At 39.4% G+C, this 25735-nt stretch overlaps 1 protein-coding gene and 1 pseudogene across 3 annotated transcripts in view; both read left to right on the plus strand.

The window, feature by feature from the left end:
- Nucleotides 1–12209: 12209 nt before the first annotated feature.
- LOC123643808 (cytohesin 1 interacting protein) overlaps nt 12210–25735 on the plus strand; it is a 71002-nt gene continuing 57476 nt past the window's right edge. Inside the window, exons 1-3 of one of the 2 annotated variants that reach the window (XM_045559565.1) lie at nt 12210–12319; nt 13234–13335; nt 13835–13937. The gene's annotated coding sequence lies outside the window, so the exon portion shown is untranslated. Of the gene's footprint in view, nt 12320–13233; nt 13786–13834; nt 13938–25735 lie in introns of both variants that reach the window. The other variant, XM_045559564.1, reaches the window with a different exon arrangement.
- LOC123643809 lies at nt 21179–22052 on the plus strand (annotated as a pseudogene). The gene has a single exon (XR_006736927.1). The product of XR_006736927.1 is annotated as a 40S ribosomal protein S2-like (transcript).

Here is a 25735-nt window from a genome sequence, read left to right on the forward strand (position 1 = left end):
TCTGTCCCTTCCTTTTCATTCTCATTACCACCACCCAAGTCTACTTGGTGTCTCCAAGTAGTTTCTCATCTCCCCAAGAATGTCTCTGTCAGATTAATCTTTCTAAAACAATACATCACACAAGTCTCAGTGTTCAATAACTGTAAATGTATCCCTACTGTCCTCAGGAATATAGTCAATTAGCCCTTAGTTTGGCATTTAAGACTTCTGCAATTTAGCCTCAACATACTTTTTGAATTATACTTCAGTTCTTATCTGATTTGACTTCTTACCAGCACATAAGTCTGACGAACCCTTCTGTCTTAGTCAGGGCTGCTATAACAAAAGATCACAGACTGGGTAGCTTGGACAACAAACATTTATTTTTCATAGTTGTGCAGCCTGGGAAGTCTAAGATTAAGGTACCAGATGATTCAGTGTCTGATGAAGGCCCTTTCTGGTTTGCAGACAGCTGCCTTCTTGATGAACCCTCACATGGCAGAGGAGGAAGCTCTCGTGTCTCTTCATCTTCTTCTAAGGGGACTAATCTTATCATGGGGGCTCTACCCTCATGATCTCATCTAAACTTAATTACCTTTCAAAATCCCTACTTCCTAATACCATCACATTCAGGGTTAGGGCTTCGACCTATAAATTTGGGAGGGGCACAAACATTTAGTCCATAAGAATTTCCTCCTGATTAATGTGCCTTCTCTCCATATTTTTTTTAATATTATACATTCTTTTTTTAAAAAAAAAAACTTTATGTTGAAATAATTTCAGACTTATAGAAAAGTTGCTAGTATAAAGAATTCCTAATTACCCTTCACTCAGATTCCCCATATGTTAACATTTTACCACATTTGCTATATCATTCTCTCTCTCTCCCCATATATATGTATGTATGTATATATGTATGTATATATGTATATATATATTATATATATCAGACATTATGCTTCTTTACTTTCCCCCTACTTCAGTATGTATCTTCTAAATATAAGGACATTCTCCTAGATAACCACAATACAATGATCAAGTAAGAAATTAACACTGATACAATATAATTTGATCCACAGAACATGGAAAGGCAAGGCACCAAAAGGAAGAAAATACTGGCAAAATATACATCTGCAAATATATATATATTGAACATAACAGTACTCTTATAATTCAATTCTGTGGAGATAAACGCCCTCCTCCCCATTGGGCCAAAGACTGGATCACCTCATGAAAGAAGACTGACAAATTGTCCCTAAGCACACGAGAACATACTCAATAGTAGAACTGCAAGTTAAAACCACAATGAGATACTACTACACACTCTAAAATTATAAAGACAATATAGCAACCCCAAATGTTGGCAAAATTATGAAGCAATGGGAACTATCATGCCTTACTTATAGAATATAAAATTACTCGACCACTTTGAAAAACTGTTTTGCAGTTTCTTGCAAAGATAAATGTACATTTTCTTTATAATCCATCCATTCCATTCCTCTCTAATTATCCAAAAAATGAAAATATATGCCTACAAAAAGATTGTACAAGAATATTTATAACATCTTTATATATAAAAACCGGTAACTAGAAACCACCCAAATGTCCATGAGTAGGAGAACAGATAAACTGTAGTATACTCATATAATGGGATAGTACTGTAAAAGGAGACGTACTACTGATAGAACTATATCATGAATCTGATAGATATGATGTTGAGAGCAAAAAGCAAGATGCAAAAGAATAAAAACTATATGGTTCAATTTGTAGAAGTTCAAAACAGGCAAAAGTATTTTGTGGTGACAGAAATCAGAATAGTGCTTGCCTTGGTAGAGAGTGTACTAATTGGAAAGGAACATGAGAAAAGTTTCTGGTCTGATAGAAATGTTGTATATCTTGATTGGAATGTGGCATTTCCAGGTACATACATTTGTTAAAGTTAATAGGCTCACATGCATTTCACTATATCAATTATACCTTAATAATAAATGTAAAACGAAAGTTGTGGGTAGCGGGAAAATGCAGTAACCCAGGTCTACCAACAGTGGAGATGCTAACATCTCTAGAAGGGCCTGGGTGGGAGAAGAGATTTCCAAAATTCTGAAGGAGAGTGAGTCTGCCTCATCAGGCCAGTGAACTGACTTCAGTTAGGGACACAGACAATTGTTGATGAACTTGTAAGAGTGGAATCAATGAAAATTATTTCAGTGGAACCAATAAAATAAAGGAGCATGGAGAAAGTTTCTGGTCTGATGGAAATGTTGTATATCTTGATTGGAATTTTCCTCTATCCTCTTGTTTCCTGCTATGGTTCTCCATTGGTTGAACCATTGAAAGCCAGAAGGGATGGGGGCTCTGTTAATGTAGTCCTTATAAGTCAGCTTCCCAGGGCATAGAGTTTGGGGAGAAGGAAGGAGAGTGGATCTTAAGGGGAAAACAAAAGACATTTGGCATACAACTTATTTTTACACAACTTCAAATTGGGGCACCATTTAATTGTAATAATGGTGGGCTGGCCAAGAGATTCTACAAATTGGGAGATGCCTAGGTGAGTTGAGGATATATGAAAGAGTGATTGCAATGATTGATTCTGTAATTTAAGCTGTCTGGTAACAAAAATGAAGATATGATAGAATGAGGGACCTTGAAATTGTGTAGAATCGATGGAATTTAGCACCTGGTAGGGTCAAAGGATTGTTGGAATTGGGGTACTAGAAGAGGTGTTTGCAGTGAGATTATGGAGGGATTTCAGTTAACGATAATGAAAGATCAAGGGTATGTCTGTGGGAGTCAGTGGCTAACGTAACAGAATGCACAATGATTGAAGGAGAGGAAACCAAGGAACTGAGCAACTAGGATAACGGAAGAATATATTTATGTATATGGCATATATATAGAAATAATCAAGAATAATGGCAGGGTGGAGAGAATGACAGAGGGCCAAGAGCTAAAAGCTCCAAAAGAATGAGAAGGAGTAGAGAGGAGAGGGCCTCGGATGACTGCAGGGAGGAGAAGTGGGTGGTTTAGTCTGTTAACTTGAGTCATCCTGGATAGCTTTCTCTCTCTCAGCCCCCAGAGTCAAGCAGTCATTAAGTCCTGGCAGGCTATTGCTTTTCTTGATATTAGCACCACTCCAGTCACCAGTAGGATTTTTTAAAAAATCATGTTTCTCTGTTTCAGCATATTGGTTTTCTAATTGGTCTTCCAGTAGCCATTCTTGCCAGTCTATTTTGTTTGCTGCAGCCTCAGTGAACTTTTCTCAATAGATCTGATCATGTCATACAAGCCTGCTTATCTAATTCAGCACTTAAAAGTTTTCAGTGGGTTTCCAGTGCTTTCAAAATTTGGACCAAAGTTCTTCAGGCCTAAAAGGACTTGCATGGTCTGGTCTCAGGTCTGCCTTTCTAGTCTATCTAGCAACATGTCCCACCATCACCTGTATGTGCACCAGGCACACCAGCCTTCCTGTCCTACTCTCCTTCAGGGTCTTGGCCTATGCTGCTTGCTTTACCTGGATCGTGCTGTCCTCTACCTCTCTGTTTTTCACCAGGTTAATTCACAGCCATCAGTGAAAGCTCAGTTCAAGTATCACCTGCCTAAGGAGCAACATCCCCAACATTTCCCAGACTGGGTCCATGCTAGACCATTTATAGATGGAACAGTCTGAGTGTTTCTTAAGGGAGTCATTCAAAAGACTATCTCCTCCAGGAGATATTTAAAATTTATGTTGGCTTCTCCTTTTCTAGGATTATGCTCAGGTGGGTTTGGGGACAGAAGAGATGAACTGACATGAATAAGAGAATACCCTTAAAGAGGCCACACAGGAAGACCGGTTAAATGACGTGATTTCAGCACAAGGGGCTGGCGGAGGAGAGCGGCGCTGGCCGAGCGGTATCCTGCGCTGGGCGCCCCGTCACACGCAGCCTTAGGAGCCCGTGATTCTGATGTGACTTTAAAGAATGAAGACAGATTTTGAGCTGCATGCTTTGGTTCAATGTGAAACAGGTTCCACTGGCTCTGAACGCTGCAACGTAAGAAAAACCCTGTGCCTCCAAGTAGCAGAATAGTGACACCATATGGTAGCAAAAAGCATCAACAATAGTGGACCAGTTTAGTCATTCTAAAGTCTTAACTGTCGACAGAATCACTTAGAGAGTTTTGAAAAGATAACAATACTGGCGATGTCTGCATAGCCACATAAATGTACTTTAAAATTATTGAATTGTACACTTAGAATGTGTGAATTTATAGTATGTAAATTGTACCTCAATAAAGAGATAAAAATTTAAAAAATGCTGCTCATGCTCGGTCCTCACTTTTTGCCAATTATATTGGAACCTCTGGAGTGGGGCTTGGACATCGGCAGGTATTAAAACTCCCTAGGAAAATTTAGCAGTATCTAATAAAGGTACATATGCGTTGACCTTTTGACCCAGTAATCCTATTTCTAGGAAGTTATTCTGAAGTCACATCTCCAGCAATGCAAATACATGTGCACACAATGTCATTCACTGGAGCACTGTTTATAAATGAAAAATACAAGCATATTTAATTTATATATGTATAATGTATGTGTACATGTATATGTATATTTAGAGAGGTAGTTATAGAAATATATAGAGAGATGTGCATGTATATGTGTGTGTATACAGTTGTCCTTTGGTATCTGTAGGTGACTGGTTTTAGGACCCTCCACCAAAGTTCAAGTCCCTTATATAAAATAGCATAGTATTTATCACATACTTCAAATCATCTCTAGGTTACATATAACACCTAATACAATATAATGCTATGTAAATAGTTATTATGCTATGCTGTTTTTTAATTTGTATTATTTTTTATTGTTTTTAAAAATTATTTTCATTTCTCAGTTGATTGAATCTGGGGATGTGGAACCCACAGATAGGGAACTCATGGAAATGGAGGCTGACTGCATATACATATATTTCCTAGCTTTGTTCACTTAGAATAACTAGAAGCAATGACACCCCGGCAGCAATGAGTATACTGACTACCCAGAACTTGGTTTCTAAGCACCATTTGCTGGGATGCAGAAAGTACAAGATAAACCTGGATCATCCTATGGTGTCAGAAAGTAAATGTTCAAGAATGATCGGAGCATATTGAAAGGACTGGACACCAATCTAAAGGAGCTCCTAAAGGCCAAAGCTGGGACAATTTGGGCAACAAAATAAATAATGATAATATTGGATTATAACCCATGGAATAAATTAAATATCTGTGAGTTCATACTGATAAAAACTAATAATTGAATAAATAAATAAATAAGAGAGAAAGGACAGGTCTTCTTTACAGCAGAATTCCAAAGAGTAGATGTAGAAAGAATGGCAAGAATATAAAGTCACCATTTGGTAAATGCCACAGTAATAATTGTTTTAGGGACCGCTCAACTGATACTAAAACTAGTGTGCAAAATATAATTAGAAACAAGGTATTTGCATAATCTCAGACTATCTCACCTCACCAATTACAAGGGGAAAGCATTGTCTTTGCTGTGGAGAAACACGGAGGACACTAACTTCACCAAGTGATCAAAGTTAACATCATCAAAACTGTGACACATTGATATCATGGAATTCCTGATATGATGTGCTAAGAAGGGTATAGCATCGTTTCTGTGGTATTCTTGCCAAAAAATACGTAAGTTTCATTTAATCATTAGGAAATACCAGACCAATAGAAATTGAAGAACATTCAACAAAACAACTGATCATACTCTTCAAAAGTGTCAAGGTCACGTAAAAGAAAAAGTAAAACCGAGGAACTGTTCCAGATTGCAGGAGACTAAGGAGACATGACGACTAAATGTAATGAGAGTTCCAGGATCAGATCCTGCCCTGGCGATGTGGGAGGAGGGCCTGGGGAGAACCAGGCTAGACTTCACGCTATGGGGACAACGAATTGTTTGAATAATTAATTAGACATGGCCAAATGAATAATCTGGGAGGTGGTCCTGATCATAGAGTTTAAGAACTTTCTCAGAGTACCCTGCACTTCTCCAGTGTAGCATTTATCAAATTATGATTACATGTCTGTTTCCCCTTCTAGAATGTAAGCTCCATGAACACAGAGAGGTGTCACATCCATCTTAGTCACCACTCTGGCCCTTTCTTTAAAGGACATCTTTATACGAGGTCTGTCCAAAAAGTATCCAGCCATTGTTAATACAAGGAGACTGGTTTGCGCAACATAGATGTAACCTGGCAAGCCAAGGAGAGTAGACAGGAATGCACATGTGTGAATAATGATGACGTCACTATACTAATCAGTGGGGTGCTAGACTCTACTGAGTATATGTGTACTGTGTGTGGCCATCACATTCAAAATGACCGAGCAAGTAGAGCAATGAATTTGCATCAAATTTTGCGGTAAGCTTGAACATTTCCTCGGCAGAAACTATTCAGACAATTCAGAAGGCTTTTAGGGATGATGCAATGAGTGCAGCACAAATAAATGTTTGGCAAAAACACTTCAAAGATGGTTGAGAATCTTTTGAAAGGGATCTACGTTCTGGAAGGCCTGCAACAAGCAGAACACCTGAGAATGTTGAAAGTGTTCGGGTCAAGAGATGCTGGAAGAACTTTGTGAGGTTCCAAGGTGCCTCCTTTGAAGGAGACTGAGGTGTCATTGTCCTGTGTACAATGTTTCTTGTAGCTTCTTCAATAAAGTCTCTATTTTTCATATTGCATGGTTGGATACATTCCAGACAGACCTCATATGATACCTAGAGGTGTATGCAAATAATACACGTTAAAATGGCATTGCCGTCATCTGGTTGGGAGGAAGTGAGGGCGGGGGGAGTTAGTTGGGGCTAGGGCAAAGCCTGCTCAACCATCCATCCTTCCCTCTACTTCCACCCCACTTTGGGAGCCTTTGAGGTACGGATGAAAAACTTCTAGCCCATAGTTTGAAAACTCTAGGATAGAAGATTGTCACAATTATTCTTCTACCTTCCGAAGCACTGGTCTGTCCTGTGAACTGTGGCATTTATCCTTGTTCTCTTCCATTTTGCATTTCCCATGCTACTGTCTTGAATACAAGGAATGGGACATATCTTTTTAGACTCAAGATCTGGTACAAAACCTTCATCTAGTAGTTCATTTGGTGTGAAAGTTAATTACCAAATTGGGTTATTCTTGTCACATCCAACTAAATTAGAGTCAAGGGGTCAGGGAAAAGCAATAAGTACCCATAACACCTGCTCCAAGAATTATCTGGAAGCCCAGTTGCTGAATGACCTGCTGTGACTCTTAAGATTAATTTTATCTACCACTGTCATTCACCAATCAGAGCTAGCCAGCTACCAAAAACTTTGGTAGTGCCAGTGAGTTTCCTTTCAGAAAAATACATTACATTTCTCTTTCAAATAAAACTCACAACCTGGGGTCCAGGCATCGTGGCTCACATTTGTTATTCTAGCACTTGGAGAGGCCAACGTGGGAAGATACCTTGAGGCCAGGTGTTCAAGACCCCATCTCTAAAAAAAAAAAATTAAAGAAAAACTGGCCAGGTGTGGTGGCTTGTGCCTGTAGTCCCAAGGAGTTCACGGCTGCAGTGAGCTGTGATTGCAGCCCGGGCAACAGAGCGAGACCCTGTCTCCCGGAAAAACAAAAAAAATAAAAAAACTGCCAAACTTCTCTGTTCTTCAGACCACCCCAATGTGTATGTATGCCCCGAATTGCAATTCTGTGATTCTCAAATAAAACATGAATTTAGAGATTCATCTCTATATTTTATTTGACTTTGATCCTTGGTGAATGTTTCTTGATGATGACCAGTGGGGCCAGGATCTCCAGAAACTTCCCAGAGGAAGAGGCCACTGAGTTGGGCTTGGGGAGAATTTGAATTAGTGGGCACGAGGTCATTGTCCCCTACTAGTGGGGGCTGTGCGGTGATGATAGACAGAGGAGGCCATGCAATAGGGAGCTATTAAGAGTTTTTAAGGACGCAGAGAGATAGCAGGTGTGGGTTGAGGTATGGGGCCCAACAGTGGAGTAGCCCAGCTGGGACCGGAGATGCCCCAAAGCTAGAAATAGAAATTATCGTAGTCTATCTTAAGTTATAACAATTTGCTAGTGTACTTTCCTCAGCAAGATATTCCAGGAAGATAATTGGAACTGGCTAGTTTCCAGGTATCTTAAAGATCAAATCCCAAACAAAATGTGGGCAGCCTCTAAAGCAAAACTTTTTCTGAAAGTTCCATGGCCACGTCCCATAGCCACTATTCTCAGCTCAAGCCTATATACTCCTTTTCAGATCCAGGAGAGACAGCGACGATTGCTCTAATGGCAGAACACTCTCCACCAGGTTACTGCCCCGGCTAGCCCGGAGCACCAGCCAGCTGGCCGTTGGTGGGAGCATCCTGCCCTCTGCTGGATTTGCCGGGAAACATGAATTTGCATTGCCTGCTAAAGAATTAATTAAAGTTGAAAGTTTTCAGTTTTATCTGAAAATAAATATTGTTTGCATACTGATGAAGTTTAATTAACCAGAGAATACATTCCTTAAGTGACATGTGGATTCTCAAGGGATTTCCAGGTATTCAGGAAAAAAATCATTGCGTATCATACGCATACCTCTTCCTCAGTAAACTGGGGTGCAAAATATATAGTGCCAGCATTTTTTAAAAGTAAAGAATCAAAACTGCATCTAAAATAATTTTTAAAGTATTCAAATAATATTGTGATGTGACAGAAATAACCCCAGGGTACCATTAGATGGCTTGGGTTTACATATTAATTCTGCAACATCCTAAACCTGTCTGAGACTCAGTCTCTCTATTCGTAAAATGATGCCACGCCAACATTCAAAGATGGCTGTGACGATCAAGTGAACTAACAATGTGTGTGAGAGCACTTTACTGTGCCCATTAAACGTGTGGGGTTTTACATGCACATGCTATGCACTGATTCACACAGGAGTACAAAGTGGTTTACATTAGCAACATTGTTAAATTATTGATTTCCTGAAATTTATGTTGGGTAAAACTGGAAAACAGACTTCAATTTTTCAAATCTCGATAAGGAAAGAAATCTTCCTAAACATATTGAAAGAAAGCAGGATGCCCTAAAAATAATTTTTTGCCAGAGCCTCTAGAGACAGGACAAATTTCTTACTAAGTAGTATTTATCTTCAACTGCCTATCATTATGTTCTGTACAACTTAATACAAATGTCTCTATTTCTCACTTTCATCAGGAGGAAAACGGCAAAAATTAATTCTAAGGATAATCTTTTACAGCAGCCAATCCCTCTCTTTCCTTTCCTCCTTGCCTCTTTTTTCTGAGTCCTTCCCTATGCCTTCCTTCTGTTCCCTTCCTATTTAATTTGAAACCAGAGATCATCTATAGCAATCCCACAAGTACGTTTTCTCTCCAGTGCTGCTATTATAGCTGCACTTGATAGAACACGGTCCCAGCTCTTAAGTTCTTGGCCATCTTAACGGTGAGTGACAATGGTGTTGGTATTAATGTAGCAGCTCTTTAATCAGAAATAACAGAGCTGTTTTTAACTTAATAATTTATTTAATTGATTTCATTCTCTTCATTAGCAGCTCTGCTTAATAAAAGATTTTTTTTTAAAAAATTCCATTTGTGCAACCAGCTGAAGAGTAAACCCAAGTCTAATTGATCACCTTCCCAGCCTCTGTAAGTGCGGAATTGATGTGTTCTAGAAAATTCACATTCAACAAAGATTTAACTCTTAGGTGTTAAAGATATAAAGAAATAAGATGTGGTCTTATACATGAGATAGTTAAGCTTTAGTTAGATACCTATATAAATAAATTAATTAATATGTGATAAGCTGGTGGTATAGGAGTTGGGGAAGAAATAACCAGATGATGTCATCTGATTTAAAAAAAATTTTTTTTTACTTTTATTATTATGGGTACATAATAGTTTTATATCTTTATAGGGAACATGTGATGTTTTGATACAGGCATGCAATGTGAATTAATCAAATCAGGGTAATTGGGGTATCCATTATCTCTGGCATTTATCATTTCTTTGTGTTAGGAACATTCCAATTCCACTCTTTTAGTTATTTTAAAGTATACCTTAACTTATTGTTGATTATAGTTACTTTGCTGTGCTATCAAATATTGTTCATTCTATCTAACCATATTTTGGTATCCATTAACCATATCCATTTTATCTTCCCTCCCTCTGTGCTTCCCAGCCTCTAATAACCATTACTGTACTCTCTGTCTCTGTGAGATGAATTGTTTTTAATATTTAGCTCCCACATATGAGTGAGAACATGTAAAATTTGGCTTTCTGTGCTTGGCTTATTTCACTTAACACAATGTTCTCCAGTTCCATCCATGTTGTTGCAAATGGCAGGATTTCATTCTTTTTGTGGCTATATAATATTCCATTGTGTATATATATGTACTACAATATCTGTATTTGTTCATCCATTGATAGATACTTAGGTTGATTCCATATCTTGGCTATTGTGAATAGTGCTGCAATAAATAGGAGAGTACAGATATCTTTTTGATATACTAAATTCTCCTCTTTTGGATATATACCCAGCAGTGGGATTGCAGGGTTATATGGTAGTTCTATTTTAACTTTTTGAGGAACTCTCATACTGTTTTCCATAGTGGTTGCACTAATTTACATTCCCACCAACAGCATACAAAGGTTCCCCTTTCTTCACATCCTCGCCAGCATTCGTTATTGCCTGTCTTTTTGATAAAAGCCATTTTAACTGGGGTGAGATGATATCTCATTGTAGTTTTAATTTGCATTTCTCTGTGTCATCTTATCTTGAAGAATAAAATTTTCCAGGTAGACAAAGTGTGGGAGTGTGTGTGTGTGAATGTGTCTATTGGAGCTGGGCAGGGGCAAGATTCAAGACAGAGGGCACTAGATAAGCATGATATACTATTAATACTATGAAAATCTATGCTGTGGCTAGAGTGATAAGAAGGATGAGGCTGAGGCTGGAAAGGTACTTTGAGGCCAAATGAAGATGCTATTTAACTGCTAAGATGTGGGGTTTGAATTTCATTTGGTATGTGTATTAACCAATACATCTGAGTGGTGGATCAATATTATATCTCCATTATATTCTGTTTAGTCAAGGAAGTGTTTATTAGGATGGAAAGTTGGGTTTTAAGTGGTGTTATAATTTCCAATGAATTTTAAAATATGTGCAAGTTTCTGAGTACTGCCATAGCTTGCAATATTCAGTCTAAACTGGGTTGGATTAGTGACTCCCTGAACAAACTAGAATCCTCAGTTTGCATCTTTAAAAGACAACAGCTTGAGTCCTTTTGCTTCATCAGAAAGTCATGCATTTTTAAAAAGCAGCCACCAGCCTCTTTTGTCCAGTTATTCTTAGATAACCATATACTCTGAAATATCTGGAGTTCTTTGCCTAAGGAGAAGGTTTTAGAAATGGCATCAATCACTTTCTATATCTGACCTGCCATTTTGTCAAATAAAATAAAAAGGAGATCATAAAAAGACCCATGGATAAAGACTCTTTGCTTCACCGAACATGCTTGCTCATCCGATTAATGATTTAAAAAATGCAGATTATTTATATAAACTTCTTGGCATAACATTGCCAATCTTAACCATCCTTGTTCACTACAGCAATTCCACCAACATTGAAAGAGACAAGTATTGCTCACATTATAGCTTTGTTTATGGCATCTTAAAAGAAAGCACTTTGAATTGATATCCCCCAGTTCCTATAATTGTAATGAGATTTATAGGTAACTTAAAATTTTTTTCTTTTCTGTGTTTGCTCAGCACTTAGCACTTTATGGGCATTCTGAAGAATGCAGCACATTCCATTAAACAATCTGGGCAAAAATAAAGTGTAAATAAGTGTAATAAGTAGTGTAGCAAGGTGCTTAATGCCCTGACTGGGTAAGCAAAAGAGCATGAAATAATGTGACAGCCTCATAAGAGCTTCTCTACTTCTGGTGCCCAGCACATAGTAGGTGCTCAGTAGATAATTGAGAAATAATGAAACAAGGAATAGACTCCCTTTTCTCGTGACTTTGCTTGCAGTGGTTATCTTAAGGGTGTAGTAGAGTAATAATTGCTCCATAACTACTTGGGCTCACGAGTTAATGTTTGCAAAGCGCTTTGAACTTCTTGGGAAAACGAATGGTGTTTTTGTTGGCACGGTGTATTGTTTGCAGTGGCTCACACGAATTCCTCCTCCTCCTCCTCCTCTTCCTCCAGCTGCCAGCACTGTGCCCTCTCCCAGCTCCGGCAGGGCCAGGATCTCCCACGGGGCAGCCACACAGCGGCCTCTGCTGCCTTTCTCCAGTCAGCTCCAGCACGGCAGGACAGGTAGGGACACAGCAAACGCGGCAAGATTTCTGTAAGGCCTCTGAGGAGACTCTGGGGAAATGAAATTATGGTTGGTAAGAATGACTCTTAGAGACATTGTATACGGAGGGATGCAGGTGCTTGGCCAGCCGTGGAAGAAGCTGTTGGACAGACAGACTCATCCGTGAGGACACATCGAGCTAGATCCTGAAGGGGAGACAGAGGTGTCATGTAGGCCATTGGGGATATGTGCAAAGCAGCTGCTTTCTCAATTTTATGTGGCTTAGACATATAATACAAAACCTCGCAGCCAACTGGCAGCAAAATATTACCGTTCCGTTAGAAGGACCCTGTAAGACAAGACAGATTTCTTTACATGGGTAAAACTTTCAACTATTATGATTTCTTTCTCCATGAGCGTTTTTATATTTGATGATAGCAAATAAAGCGGTGCTATCTCACCTGTGATTGGCCAAGGCTGCAATGTATTTCCATGTATTTGCTACTATTTTAACAACTGCCTTTATTTTAGGAACTCCATAACTAAGCAGTTAATATGTGATTCGGAGAACAAAAGCTATGTTTTCCAATAAGAATGAATGTATGTCCTTTATGAACAAATTCAAGTAAAAGAGTTGTTTTTCTTTTTGAGGTTATGACACATTAACTTTCAACTGATCACACACAATAAATATCTCAAAGTAATGCAGGGAGAGCCAGCCGGTTAGAGGTTCAGAATAACTAGAATGACTATCGGTGGCAGATCTTGCCTTAAAGGCAGGAACACCTTCCTCTTTCCCACAGCTTGAAAGTGACTTGTTTTCTGAACCACACCATGAGGTTTTCTGTGTGTGTGGAAAATTTTCCACGATACATATTTATAAGCTAGTTGTTGTACATGTGGCAAATTTGCTCTCTCTACAAATTGTTTCTAGGGACTGGAAATGAATGTCATGTGGAAAAAAGCCAGCATGGTATTCTGTTGAAAAGATAGACTGTGTAAATGATGTCTGTTCCGCCTCAAAGAAAAAACACAGGTAAGTCCAGCTTTAGTTGAACAGCATGAAGTTAACCAAAAGTAAGGCTTAGGTTTTGTTTAAAAAAATTATAGATGGAAACTGCCTCCCAACTAAAATGTACTCATTATGTCTCTGAAAATAAAAGCAAGTGGGGTAAAATTTGTAGTGAGATTATATTAATAGTAAGTAGCATTTGAAACTCCGAAAGCTTAGAGTTCGCATAAAAGGTATGTGTAAAACTTTTATTTGGGAATGACTCCAGATAAGAAATGGTTTCTTTTTCTACTTGATTCATTATAGAATGAATTTTCCATTTGTACGGGGCTTGAGAATCACATAGACATCACTGAATTTTTATTTTTCCTCTCTCTGTTTGTGAGTATTTCACATTAGACAGTTTGTCCACGTCCTGAAATAAATACATGGGAGCTTGCTTCAGCAAAGACACGATGGGCCATATGAATTAAGGTGAGACCACGTTTCCTTTTCAGTATGTTAGTGACCTGTTGCATTGCAGGGGGCTGGACATTCATTTAAAGCAGAGTAGACAAAACCTCGTACGCTCCGGCTTGGAAACCAGGAGGAATCACTGACTGAGGTTTGCCAATTAAAGTCCTATGGTAAGTTTGACTTTGAAATGTGTGAGTTGATTCTCATTGTGCATTATTTTCTTTGATCTGGGGGAGGGGAGGAAGTGAACAAATTTTAATGAGGTGTTATATATCAAGAGAAATAAAATTTGAGGGATTATTGCTGGAAAGTCTTTATTCAAGTGTTTAATCAATAAGCTGGGTTGACTCTTAGGGGTTTTGTTTCCTAAGTATTTTGGACTTCCACTGTTGATACTAGATCTCTTCTATTTTTTCTTAGTTTATATGGTCAGTGGATTTGTTGTGGGGATGTCTTCTGTCAAGGCAGTTGTTGAGTTTATGACATCTAGATAATTTTTGATAACAGAAAGTCCAATAAATACAAGAGTATGACATCATTGCAAGGAGAAAAGAAAAGACAAGAGATTTGTCTAGAAAGCTGAAGAACTCAAACATGATATTCTAGAACTCAAACATGATATTCTAATTATGAAGACAGGGTAAGGCGGCTCATGGAAATTTTCTGTGTGTGTGTGTGTGTGTGTGTGTGTGTGTGTGTATGTGAGAAAGAGAGAGAGAATTGATTCTTTTCTTATCTGTATCCACTATTCACTCTAGTCTTTCTAAGAACAAGAACCCTGTATCTCTGCAAAGAATGGACAAGCAATAAACATTCTGATAGAACAGGGTATTTCTTTTTGTGGCTGCCAAAAAAAAAGATCAGCAAACTAGTTGCTTTTGCATGCTTTCTGTAAGATAGGCCTCAGAGCTCAGCCAGAGGCAGCTGAAACTTAATCAGATAAGTTGCCAGCCATGAGATGAGCTCTGAATGTATCATAAAGTATTCCCTCAAATCCCCATCATGTTTGAGCTATACTGTGGGCTAGACCACCAGGGGTCAGGGCACTGTCTCTGGGAAGCCTTTGCTAAGTACACTATTGGTGTCTAATAAGAAAGACACAGGGCAGGAGACCTGAAGCTTTTAAGGATGTAAACCCCCCTGGAGAGCATTCAAGTATGGGTTCCTCAGTTTTACTTCTGGTGATTCTGATTCAGTAAGTCCAATGTCGTGGGATGCGTGTCTCTGGGAATCTTTATTTTGTAGAAGATGCTGGTGTCGGAGGACCTTACTTTTTCTTTTCTTTTCTTTTCTTTACTTTTTTTTTTTTTTTTTTTGAGACAGAGTCTCACTCTGTTGCCTGGGCTAGAGTGAGTGCCGTGGTGTCAGCCTAGCTCACAGCAACCTCAAACTCCTGGGCTCAAGCGATCCTCCTGCCTCAGCCTCCCCAGTAGCTGGGACTACAGGCATGCGCCACCATGCCCGGCTAATTTTTTCTGTATATATTTTTAGTTGTCCATATAATTGCTTTCTATATTTTTTAGTAGAGACAGGGTCTCACTTTTGCTCAGGCTAGTCTCGAACTCCCGAGCTCAAACTCCACCCACCTCGGCCTCCCAGAGTGCTAGGATTACAGGCGTGAGCCACCTCGTCTGGCCGGAGGACCTTTTGAGAAAAATTTCTGGGTTTTCTCAACCTTGTTTATCTTATTAGAAGCCTGTGAGTACAGAATGTACCAGGAATCTGGCTCTGTGAGAGACGCAGAGCAGCTTAGATGAAGAGGTTATGTCACAGAGACCTGGGTTTGATCACTACGTGGCTTTGGGCAAGGTGATTTTTTTTTTTCTTTTCTCTCTCTCTTTTTTTTTTTTTAGAGACGGAGTCTTGCTCTGTTGCCAAGACTGAAGTGTTGTGGGGTGCTATTATAGCTCACTGCAGCCTTAAACTCCTGGGCTCAAGTCATCCTCCTGCCTCAGCCTCCCAAGTAGCTGGGACTACAGGAGTGCACCAGGACGCCCTGCTAATTTTTTTTTTTCTTCATTTTTTTTAGAAATGAGGTCTCACTATGTTGCTCAGGCTGGTCTTGAACTCCTGGGCTCAAGTGATCCTCCAGCCTCAGCCTCCAGAAGATGCTTTCTTCTTTTCAGAAGCGTCTGTTCACGTCTTTGTCCACTTTTTAATAGGGTTGTTTGTTTTTTTCTTGTTGATTTGCTTGAATTCTTTGTAAATTCTGTTTATTAGTCCTTTATTGGATGGGTAGCGTGTGAATATTTTCTCTCATTCTGTAGGCTATTTGTTCTGTTGATTGTTTCCTTAACTGTGCAGAAGCTTTTTAGTTTAATCAAATTCCATTTATTAATGTTTGTTGTTTCCAGGATTGCTATTGGGAGCTTTTTCACAAATTCTTTGCCTGATAGCTAGAAGAATTCTTATGTTTTCATGCCTTAGATCTAAGTCTATTAACCACCTTGAATTAATTTTTGTGAGTGATGAGAGGTAGTTTTCCTGTTTCATTCTTCTGCATGTGGCTATCCAATTTTCCCAGCACCATTTATTGAATAGGGCTTTTGTTCCCCAGTGTACCTTGTTTTCTGCTTTGTCGAAGATCAATTGGTTGTAGGTAGATGGCTTTATATCTGGGTTCTCTGTTCTGTTTCATTGGTCTATGTCTGTATTTTTGTACCAATACCACGAGGTTTTCGTTACTATAGACTTGTAGTATAGTTTGAAGTCTGGTAACGTGATGCCTCCAGATTTGTTCTTTTTGCTTGAGATTGCTTTGGCTATTTGGGCTCTTTTCTGGTTCCAAACAAAGCATAGAATTATATTTTCTAGCTCTGTGAAGTATGACTTTGGTAACTTGATGGGGATTGCACTGAATTTGTAAATCTCTTTTACATTTCACTTGTAACAACTTTAGTGGAGCACTTCTTTTCCTAATGGAAATATTTTATTTTTTTGTTTACTTTGAGTAATGAATTTGTCGAATAGTCGGAACTTGCCTGGGGCATACACATAAAAGTAACAACTTTTTTTCTCCAATTACTTAAGGTCTATCAAATTGCCCTTTTCCTCGGGCAGATACCATTATCTTTTGGTCAGTTTTATTTACTTATTTGTTTTTTAAAACAAAAACACAACAATTTTCACTATTATATCTTCAGTCTCAATCCTATTTAAAGGTATCCCCTCCAACATTATATGTCAGATATGAGGTTTCGGGAATGGAAGCTAGGGGTGTGGTCTGCCTCTGGGATACCATCTCCCTTTCCCTCTTCTAGGCCTCCATGGTTTGGAATGATTTGGAGGAGGAAAACAGGCCAAGTTTCTTACATTTAATAGTGCAGTTGTATTCTGTCCTCTGTAAGGTTTTGACTGTTTCTCTAGTGAATGTGGACTGTCAGCCTCTGGCACTCCACATGAGAGTTTTCAGAAGGCCTTTGTGGGGCCCCCAGTGCACAGTCATTGATATGGCAGATCCAGCTCTAGTAAGATCTCATTCATGTAAACAACCCTCAGCCTCCTGCTGCTGGGGTCCACTTGCTCAGCGGCCAGCCCTCATGGTTGGAATATGTTAAGATAACACGAACCGAGCTACTCTCCCCAAGTTCACTTGGCCCATGGACATACACATATGGTTGCCCCAAGGCTATGTTTTTATTCTTTTCCATGTATTGATTCCCTCTGCCCTCAGTTCAAATAGGTACAGGGAGTGGATTAGCAAGGCCACTGCAGGTATAGATGTCAAACCTAGAAATAAAATGCTGGCTTTACCCTCTTATAGGCAAATGGTTCTTTTGGCAGCCCCTGAACTTGGCTCAGTGGTGAGACGAGTGTCCTTGGGAGAGTGGATGGAAAACTGCAGCATTACTCCCTTCCCACCCCCATCAAGGCCTTTGATGATTTCCTGCTTCTCTTTTCCCACCTCAGTCCCCCTTTCAGACTTGACTGGAGAGGAAGAAGGTGCAGTTTGGGGTGACAGTTGAAAGTGACAGAGCCATTTGCCTGTTTCTTGGTAAGCCTTGAAGAAAGGGGCTGGTTCCAGTTGTTATCAGTTCTCCAGCTTCTTATCCCCATATTGGGGACCTAATGGCCAATTCTAGAGTAACAAGAAGACTTGCACTTAATAGCCAATTAGATTTGTGCACTTTGAAGGGCAAAAATAGATATCAGATTGAAAACTGGTCTGTGAGAGACACTGTCAAGAGACTGAGAAAACAAGTCATAGACTGGGAGAAAGTATTTGAAAAAGATACATCTGACATAGTACCGTTATTCAAAATGTAGAAAGAACTTGTAAAAGTCACCAAGAATAAAAACAACTCAGTTAATAAATGTGCAAAAGATATGAGCAGACTTCTCACTAAAGTAGATTGAAAGATGGTAAATAGGATATCAAAAAATGCTCCACATCATATGTCATCAGGGAAATGCAAATTAAAACAATGAGATATCAAAACCCACCTATTAGAATGGACAAGATCCAAAACAATGACAACAACAAATGTTGGCAAGGATGTAGAGCAACAGGAACTCTCATTCATTGCTGGTGGGAATGCAAAATGGTATAGCCACTTTGGAAGATAGTTTGGCAGTTTTATACAAAATTAACATACTCCTACCATAGGATATAGCAATCACTATGCTGGGTATTTTCCCAAATAAGTTGAAATCATGTCTGCACAAAAACTTGCACATGGATATATATAACACCTTTTTAAATAATTACCAAAATTTGGAAGCAACCAAGATGTCCTTCAATAGGTGAATGGATAAAGAAACTGTGGTACATTTGTACAATAAAATATTATTCAGTGTTAAAAAGAAATGCTCTATCAAGCTATGAAAAGAATAAATGAATCTTAAATGCATATTATTAAGTGAAAGAAGTCAATCTGAAGAGGCCACATACTATATATTTCAACTATATGACACTCTGGTAAAGGTAAAACTATGGAGACAGTGAAAAGTTCAGCAGTTAAGCTGGAGGAGGAGATGAACACGTGGAGCACGGGGGATTTTTAGGGCAACAAAACTACCTTGTATGATACTATAATGTTGGCTCCACGTCATCGTACATTTGTCAAAACCCCTAGAGTATATCACACCAAGAGTGAATTCTGATGTAAACTGTGGACTTTGGGTAATAATGATGTGTCAATGTGGCTTCACCAATTGTACCGTCTCACTCTGGTAGTGAACGTTCGGGGAGGCTGTGCACATGTGGGCCAGGAGGCATATGAGAACTCTCTGCACTTTGGACTTAATTTTACTGTGAAGCTAGAACTGCTCTAAAAATAAAATATTATTATATTAAACATATTATTCTAAAGAATCACAGATAACCAAAGCAGAGAGAAATCTGGTTTCTAAATAAATAACAGATTTCTCCACTTTTATACAGAACAGATTCATATTTTGTTATATGATTTCATTCCTTTGACGAGAATATCTAGCAAATCATAAATGCAGTTCAGTCTACTACCTTCTCTCTGTATTTTATACTCATGGATACTGATCCTGAGATGACTAGGGAGCAGCACGGGTGGGTGAGAAGAGGCCACCCGTTCCTGAAAGCCTTATCCTTCGTAGTGAAGCTACTTCCAGTGCTGCGCAGAACTATGCATCACAGTTATTGCTCAGAATGATGTAACTCTACGGTGACTATTAACTAGAAAAACAGCAATCCCTGAAAGTCGGGATTCTGTTTTCTTGGAACACTCTTTTCTGTGTTCACAACTTTAGTTGGTCTTTAAACCAGGGTATGAGAAACCAAGAAAGATAAAATTGAAGTGGCAAGTTGGACATGGTATAGTTCTGAGATATTTAGCCACTTCAGCAAAACTGGTATTTGGCAATTATGTTATTCTTTAGCTACGGACACCCATTTTGTGCCTTGGTCTTTTAGAATTTTCTCTATAAAAATAAGAGATTTTAGACAACTAATTTAATCTTCATAACAACCTCATGAAGGAAGTAATATTGGTATGCCCATTTTACAGAGAAGGAAACTGAGTCACAGAGAGGCCATAACTAGCCCACTGTTACACAGCTAAGGGGTAGAGCTGAGATGTGAGTACAAGCACCCTGGTTTCACAGTAGAATTCTTAATCACTCTACTGGGTTATAAAAAGCCACAATAGTAAAAGCAACATTGCACTGGTTTTATTATTTTAATGTAATAAAAATAAACGGGTTGGAAATAGAAATTGGAATATAGGAAAGTTTAATACCTGTCCCCTGTCTCAACCATAAATCAGAGAGACAGGCAGGAGGCAGGTATTTTTATAATGCTACTTGGGGAAATAGGTTATTCGAATTAACAAATTCAGTTTAGCCCCCTTCCAAAAATAATTACCCATTTTATTCAAAATGGATAGCAATTAAATAAAACTAGTTAAACCAAAAAACTTGGAAGAAATATAGATGACTATCTGATCTCTGGATAGAAAAGTATTTTCTAAATTTGAAAGCAATTAAGGAAATCACATCTGTCAGTGAGGAAAAGACTGATGATAAAATGAAAAATTTGTGTATGTTATAAACAAAAAGACAAATAACAACTAACACATGTAAGAAATAGTGATTTTCATACATACCTGCAAGAAAATCACAAAAGAGGAAGCAGTAATAATTTAAAAAATGTGAACAAAATATGAAAAATACTTTCTTTGGGAATACAAGAAAGGCAAATTTGCAAAAATTCAAATTAAAGCAAAACTTAGGTAGCATTTTCTACAGAGCACATTTTAGTAAATATTTTTATCCGGTAATAATCAAGGTTGTCAGGAGTTCTGCAAGATGGGTGATTTCATGTACAATCTTTCTGCCAACAATTTAGCAATATCCATCAAGAGTCTTAAAAACAGCTATATTTTCAAATTGATACTGTTTCATGTAAGGATTTATCCTAAGAAAATAGTTATCTGGACAAAGATTTATGTTCAAATTTTATCACACCATTATTTCTAACAGTGAAATGTTAGAAATAACTTAATATTTAATAAAACTAGATTAGTTGGTAATACTTCGGAAATTATGGAATAGCTGGGATGGGCTATCATACCACAATTAAAATCATTTTGTGGGTAGTTCTTAATGGCAAAAGAAAATGATAGTGGATAATGCTGTTGTTTAAGTATGGCAAAATAATGTTTTAAGATATTGTGTTAAATGTCACAAAATAGGATACATAATTATGCATAATTTTCTCATCTAGTTAAAATTAATAATAGTAAGAAAGGACTAAAGGGCTTATGACAAATGTCCATAATGGCTTTTGATGATGGTGGGATCCTCTATATTTTACAAATTGCCTACAGCAAACAGAGTTAATGGAGAAAAAACTTCCTTTAGATAAGAAAAAGAAAGAGTCAGTGGAGAATACAGAGACAATGAAATATGGGCACCTTATTTTCCAAGAAAACACCAGATGACGGATGACGCTGGTGCAGCAGACCCGGAGGCCCCGGGGGCCCTGGAATGCGAGGCCGTGGCGACTTCGGCTTTCTGGGTCGCAGCCGTGGTCGGGGCCGGCCCGGGCAGAGGCAAGGCCGAGGACAAGGAGTGGATGCCGTCACCAAGCGGGGCCACCTGGTCAAGGACATGAAGATCAAATCCCTAGAAGAGCTCTAGCTCTTCTCCTTGCCCACTGGGGAGTCTGATGAGATCATTGACTTCTTCCCGGGGGGCCTCTCTCAAGGATGAGGCTTTGAAGATTATGCAAAAGCAGAACCGCTCTGGCCAGTGGACCAGGTTCAAGGCTTTTTTTGTCATCTCGGACTAAAATGGCCACGTCTGTCTGGGTGTTCAGTGCTCCAAAGAGGTAGCCACTGCCATCCGGGGGGCCATCATCCTGGCCAAGCTCTCCATTGTCCCCATGTGGAGAGGCTACTGGGGGAACAAGATGGGCAAATGCCACACCATTCCTTGCAAGGGGACAGGCCGCTGCGGCTCTGTGCTGGTAAGACTCATCCCTGCCCCTAGAGGAACTGGCATCGTCTCAGCCCCTGTGCCCAAGAAGCTCCTGCTGATGGCTGGTATCCGTGACTGCTACACCTCAGCCAGGGGTTGCACTGCCACCCTGTGCAACTTTGCCAAGGCTGCTTTTGATGCCATCTCCAAGACCTATAGCTATCTGACTCTTGACCTCTGGAAAGATACACTATTCACCAAGTCCCCCTACCAGGCATTCACTGGCCATGTTGTTAAGACCCACACCAGAGTCTCTGTGCAGAGCACCCAGGCTCCACCTGTGGCTACAACACAGCATTTTTATACAAGAAAAATAAAGTGAATTAAACCTGTTAAAAAAGAAAAGGAAAATGGGCAAATCATTGGAAATGGTGAGAAGCACATGGATGTCATCTCAAACCTGAAGTGATAGTAGAGTTGGGATGGAGGTTAGAGCAAATAAAAATATTCTAACAATTAATGCTCTTGGCGAGCTCCTTCAAAGCACTGGAGTATATAGAACAACTGCAAGGAAAAACCTGTGCTTCTCTCTCTTGAAATATGTTGACAAAAGCCAGCGTTTTTCTTTAAAAAAACCAGTTCTGTGTCCAAACTTACATTTTTATAGATATCACATAACTTTTCAAATTTATTTCTAAAATGTTTTGGTTAAGATGTTTTCAAAAGAATAAGTCTTGGAATTCAGTCTCTAAAACTTTATTTTGTTTAAGTCCACGACCTTTCCAATTCATGCTATATTATAAATTTTGCGGGAGAGGGCAGCAAAGGTAGATGTAATTTGTCTATTAGCTCTTGTTTTAATTTTCTATAGTTTAACTATATGAAAGTTTCCAGATTTCCTTACCCTCATTTCAGCTGGGGTTTCCAAAATGTCTTAGAAGTGTTTGAAGGTCTAATTATTTTCTTCAAATACTTTCTCCTCCAGGAAGGTGGATGTAATTTACCTCTTGCCTGTAGGTAGGATCTGCTTCATGGCTAGGAGGATTTATGTCCATTGTTTTTAATTCTCACCTGAGCTTCTTGGTTCTAAGCAAACCCTCCCAAGTCAGGCCTTTACATACTTGTTCTCAGCATAATGCATCCTTGGTCTACACACTCAAGTTCATTCTTTGAGTTTCTCCCTGTCCCCCCAATTTCCCTAGGTTCTCAATCCTGTTGTCCCTTGCACTAGCCTGCCTACCACTATCTAATCCCATATTCCAAAAGTGAGTCACCACTATGTAGGCCTAGTGGAAAATAATGTTGTTTTCTTACTTTTCAGGAGGTATCAATATATTTTGGTTAAACACAAACATAACTCTTTATGCTTAATAAACTTTTACAGAAACAAAATATATTTAAAACTGTATCTTCCACTGAGTTATCGCTGAATTGTTTTTATCAAGAGAGGAGAATTTCTTTCTACCCTGTCTCAGTAGGATTAGATTAGGTTCTCCAACAGCCCAGGCTGAGACGGCAGTTGTTGGATCTCCAAAGCACGGTGTCACTGAATCCCAGGGCATTAATCATCATGACATATGTATTCTTTTGCTGCTTTGCTTTGCTGAGCCAAGGAGATGATACATACGAATTCACACTCCTCCACTCTCACCTTCTTTCTTCTTCCACCTCCACTTTGTCTCTGAAGGCGGTTTTGGCTGCCACCAAATACTTTACCCAAAGTGCCAAACTGTCGAATGCAAATGGTGTTGTGCCTATTTAGAGGAACATCTTGTCACCTGGGCCAGTTCATCCCTCAGTGAGTACATACCTAATGGTAGTATAGGTATGCTTTTGGTGGCTGCTTTGTAAGTATAAAAGTCACAGGCAGAATGGTAAAATGCTAATATGAAAGTAGAATGTCCACAGGTAGGCTCACATGCCTCTGGAATCTCTTCGAAGGCATGGAGCTGTATCAGCCTAGGATTTTATTCCATGTCACATAAGCCTCTCTGTTCCCTCTTGGAGTCCTTGTTGCCATTAAGCTCTGCCACCACTGCCACTAGCTCCAACATTCATCCATTCATTTAGGAAATACAGAGAGAACACCAACTATTGACAGGCACTCTTGTAGGTGCTAGAGATATGGAGAGACAAAGAAGGAAGAGACTCTACCCTCTAAGAGCTTATAGTCTAGTGGAAATAGAGACAAGAGAGCTAATTACAATACGGTGTGGTAAAAAAATCCCCTATGCTGTGGCAGAACGTAATACACAAGAAGGACCTCAGATTGGCCTCTGGAGGAGGAGGTCAGGGAAAGTTTCCTAGAGAAGTAATCTCGAACCTGAAGGAGAAAGGCTTAAAGCTGGGTGGGTCTTATGCTTCTAAGTCCTCCTCCATGGGATGCACTGTGATTCCAGAAACACCAGGAGGACAGAGCAGTAAATCATCCAAACCCAGCTTGGCCAGGGGAAATATAATCTTTAGTCTTTATTCTCTGTTTGTTCTTAGTGATAATGGCATCACTGGAATTTGGGGGGGTGTTTTGTCAGTGTTATTTAATACATGTTAAAAAAAAATATATAGACTGGGTGTGATGGCTTGCCTGTATTCCTAGCACTTTAGGAGGCTGAGGCAGGAGGATTGCTTGAGGCCAGGAGTTCAAGGCTAGCCTGAGCAAGAGCGAGACCCCATCCCTACAAAAAAATAGAAAGATTAGCTGGGCATGGTGGCATGCACTTGTAGTCCCAGTTACTCGGGAGGCTGAGACAAGAGAATTGCTTGAGTCCAGGAGTTTGAGGTTGCAGTGAGCTAGGATGATGCCATGGCACTCTGGCCTGGGTGCCAGAGAAAGACCCAGTCTCGGGGAAAAAAATATAAACAGTGATTTCTTTTCATGAACAAAATTCTTGAATGTGGCTCACTGGATCTAAGGACTCTTCTGGGGTCAGACCTCAAGTTTAACTTCTCTGGAGGTTGGTTTGAGGCCAGTAGAGTGACCTCTTAGAACAGATCCAGCTTGTGAACATCCTCATTAGAGAGCGTCTGTGTGGACAAGGCTGAAGTGACACTGTCATTTCTCCGGGACGCCTTCTGTAGGTTCATCTCTGCTCTGCTTGGAAACAGACTTCACTCACTCAAATCTCTTGAACTTTAGCATCCTAATGCTGTGGCGGTTGTTCTTTAGCTTGGCCAATCTGCAGTGTCCCCATCTCAGCTTGTTTCCTTCTTCTCATCATTGTTCTAATAGCATTACAAATATCCCTATCAATGCTCCTGCTACAGCTGCTTGTGCTACCATTACTATGACTACTACTACTAAGGCTTTTTTTTTTTTTTTTTTTGAGTGACTACATGGTAGGCCCTGTCCTAGGCCTTTTTTCATATCTTCAGAACAGCCCTGCAAAAATAAATATTATTATATTCATTTTGTGGTTGAAGTTACTGAGGCTCAAAGAATTTAAGAAACTTGGTTCATTGAATAGTGTACTCAGCATATGGAAAACATTTAAAAATTAATGTACCATCTTTAAACCAAATTGCCACTGTGCACTGTTTACAGTTCCCTTGGTTCAGACAGCCAGTGCCAGCTGTGCTTCCTGGTGTGGAAACCGTTGCCAGCAACACGACTGCAACAGCCAAATGGGCCTGGTGGCTTTGACGGTTATCACAGGTTTCAAGGCAAGCAAAGGGTGTCCTTGAGGGCAAGCAGGCCCCACTGGAGTGGAAACACAGTGTGTCAGACTCCAGAGTCAGCAAGCAGCAGGGAGGCCTGACCACATGCCATGCCATTGCTCAGGCATCTCAGAGCAGAAGAGTCACTAGGTACTGGTTTTCTGTTTTGTTTTATTTTTATTTGTACTGCCTGCCGGGTGTTGGTTGTTATGGGCTTAGGGCTGTTAATTCTTGGCAAAACATGATCTGGAGTCCTGTAGTGGAAACCACCTCTCTCAGAGACAGGGCGAAAAGTGCTTGTATTATCAGATCAAAATTCACATCAATGATCCCTATATAACCCGGCAAATACACTGACCCTTTGGCATACTCTAGAAGTTCTATTATCAAAAAAAATTTTTTATTGTTTCTCTCTCTGCAC

This window comes from Lemur catta, chromosome 8, assembly GCF_020740605.2.
Source record: "Lemur catta isolate mLemCat1 chromosome 8, mLemCat1.pri, whole genome shotgun sequence".
Lineage (NCBI taxonomy): Eukaryota > Metazoa > Chordata > Mammalia > Primates > Lemuridae > Lemur > Lemur catta.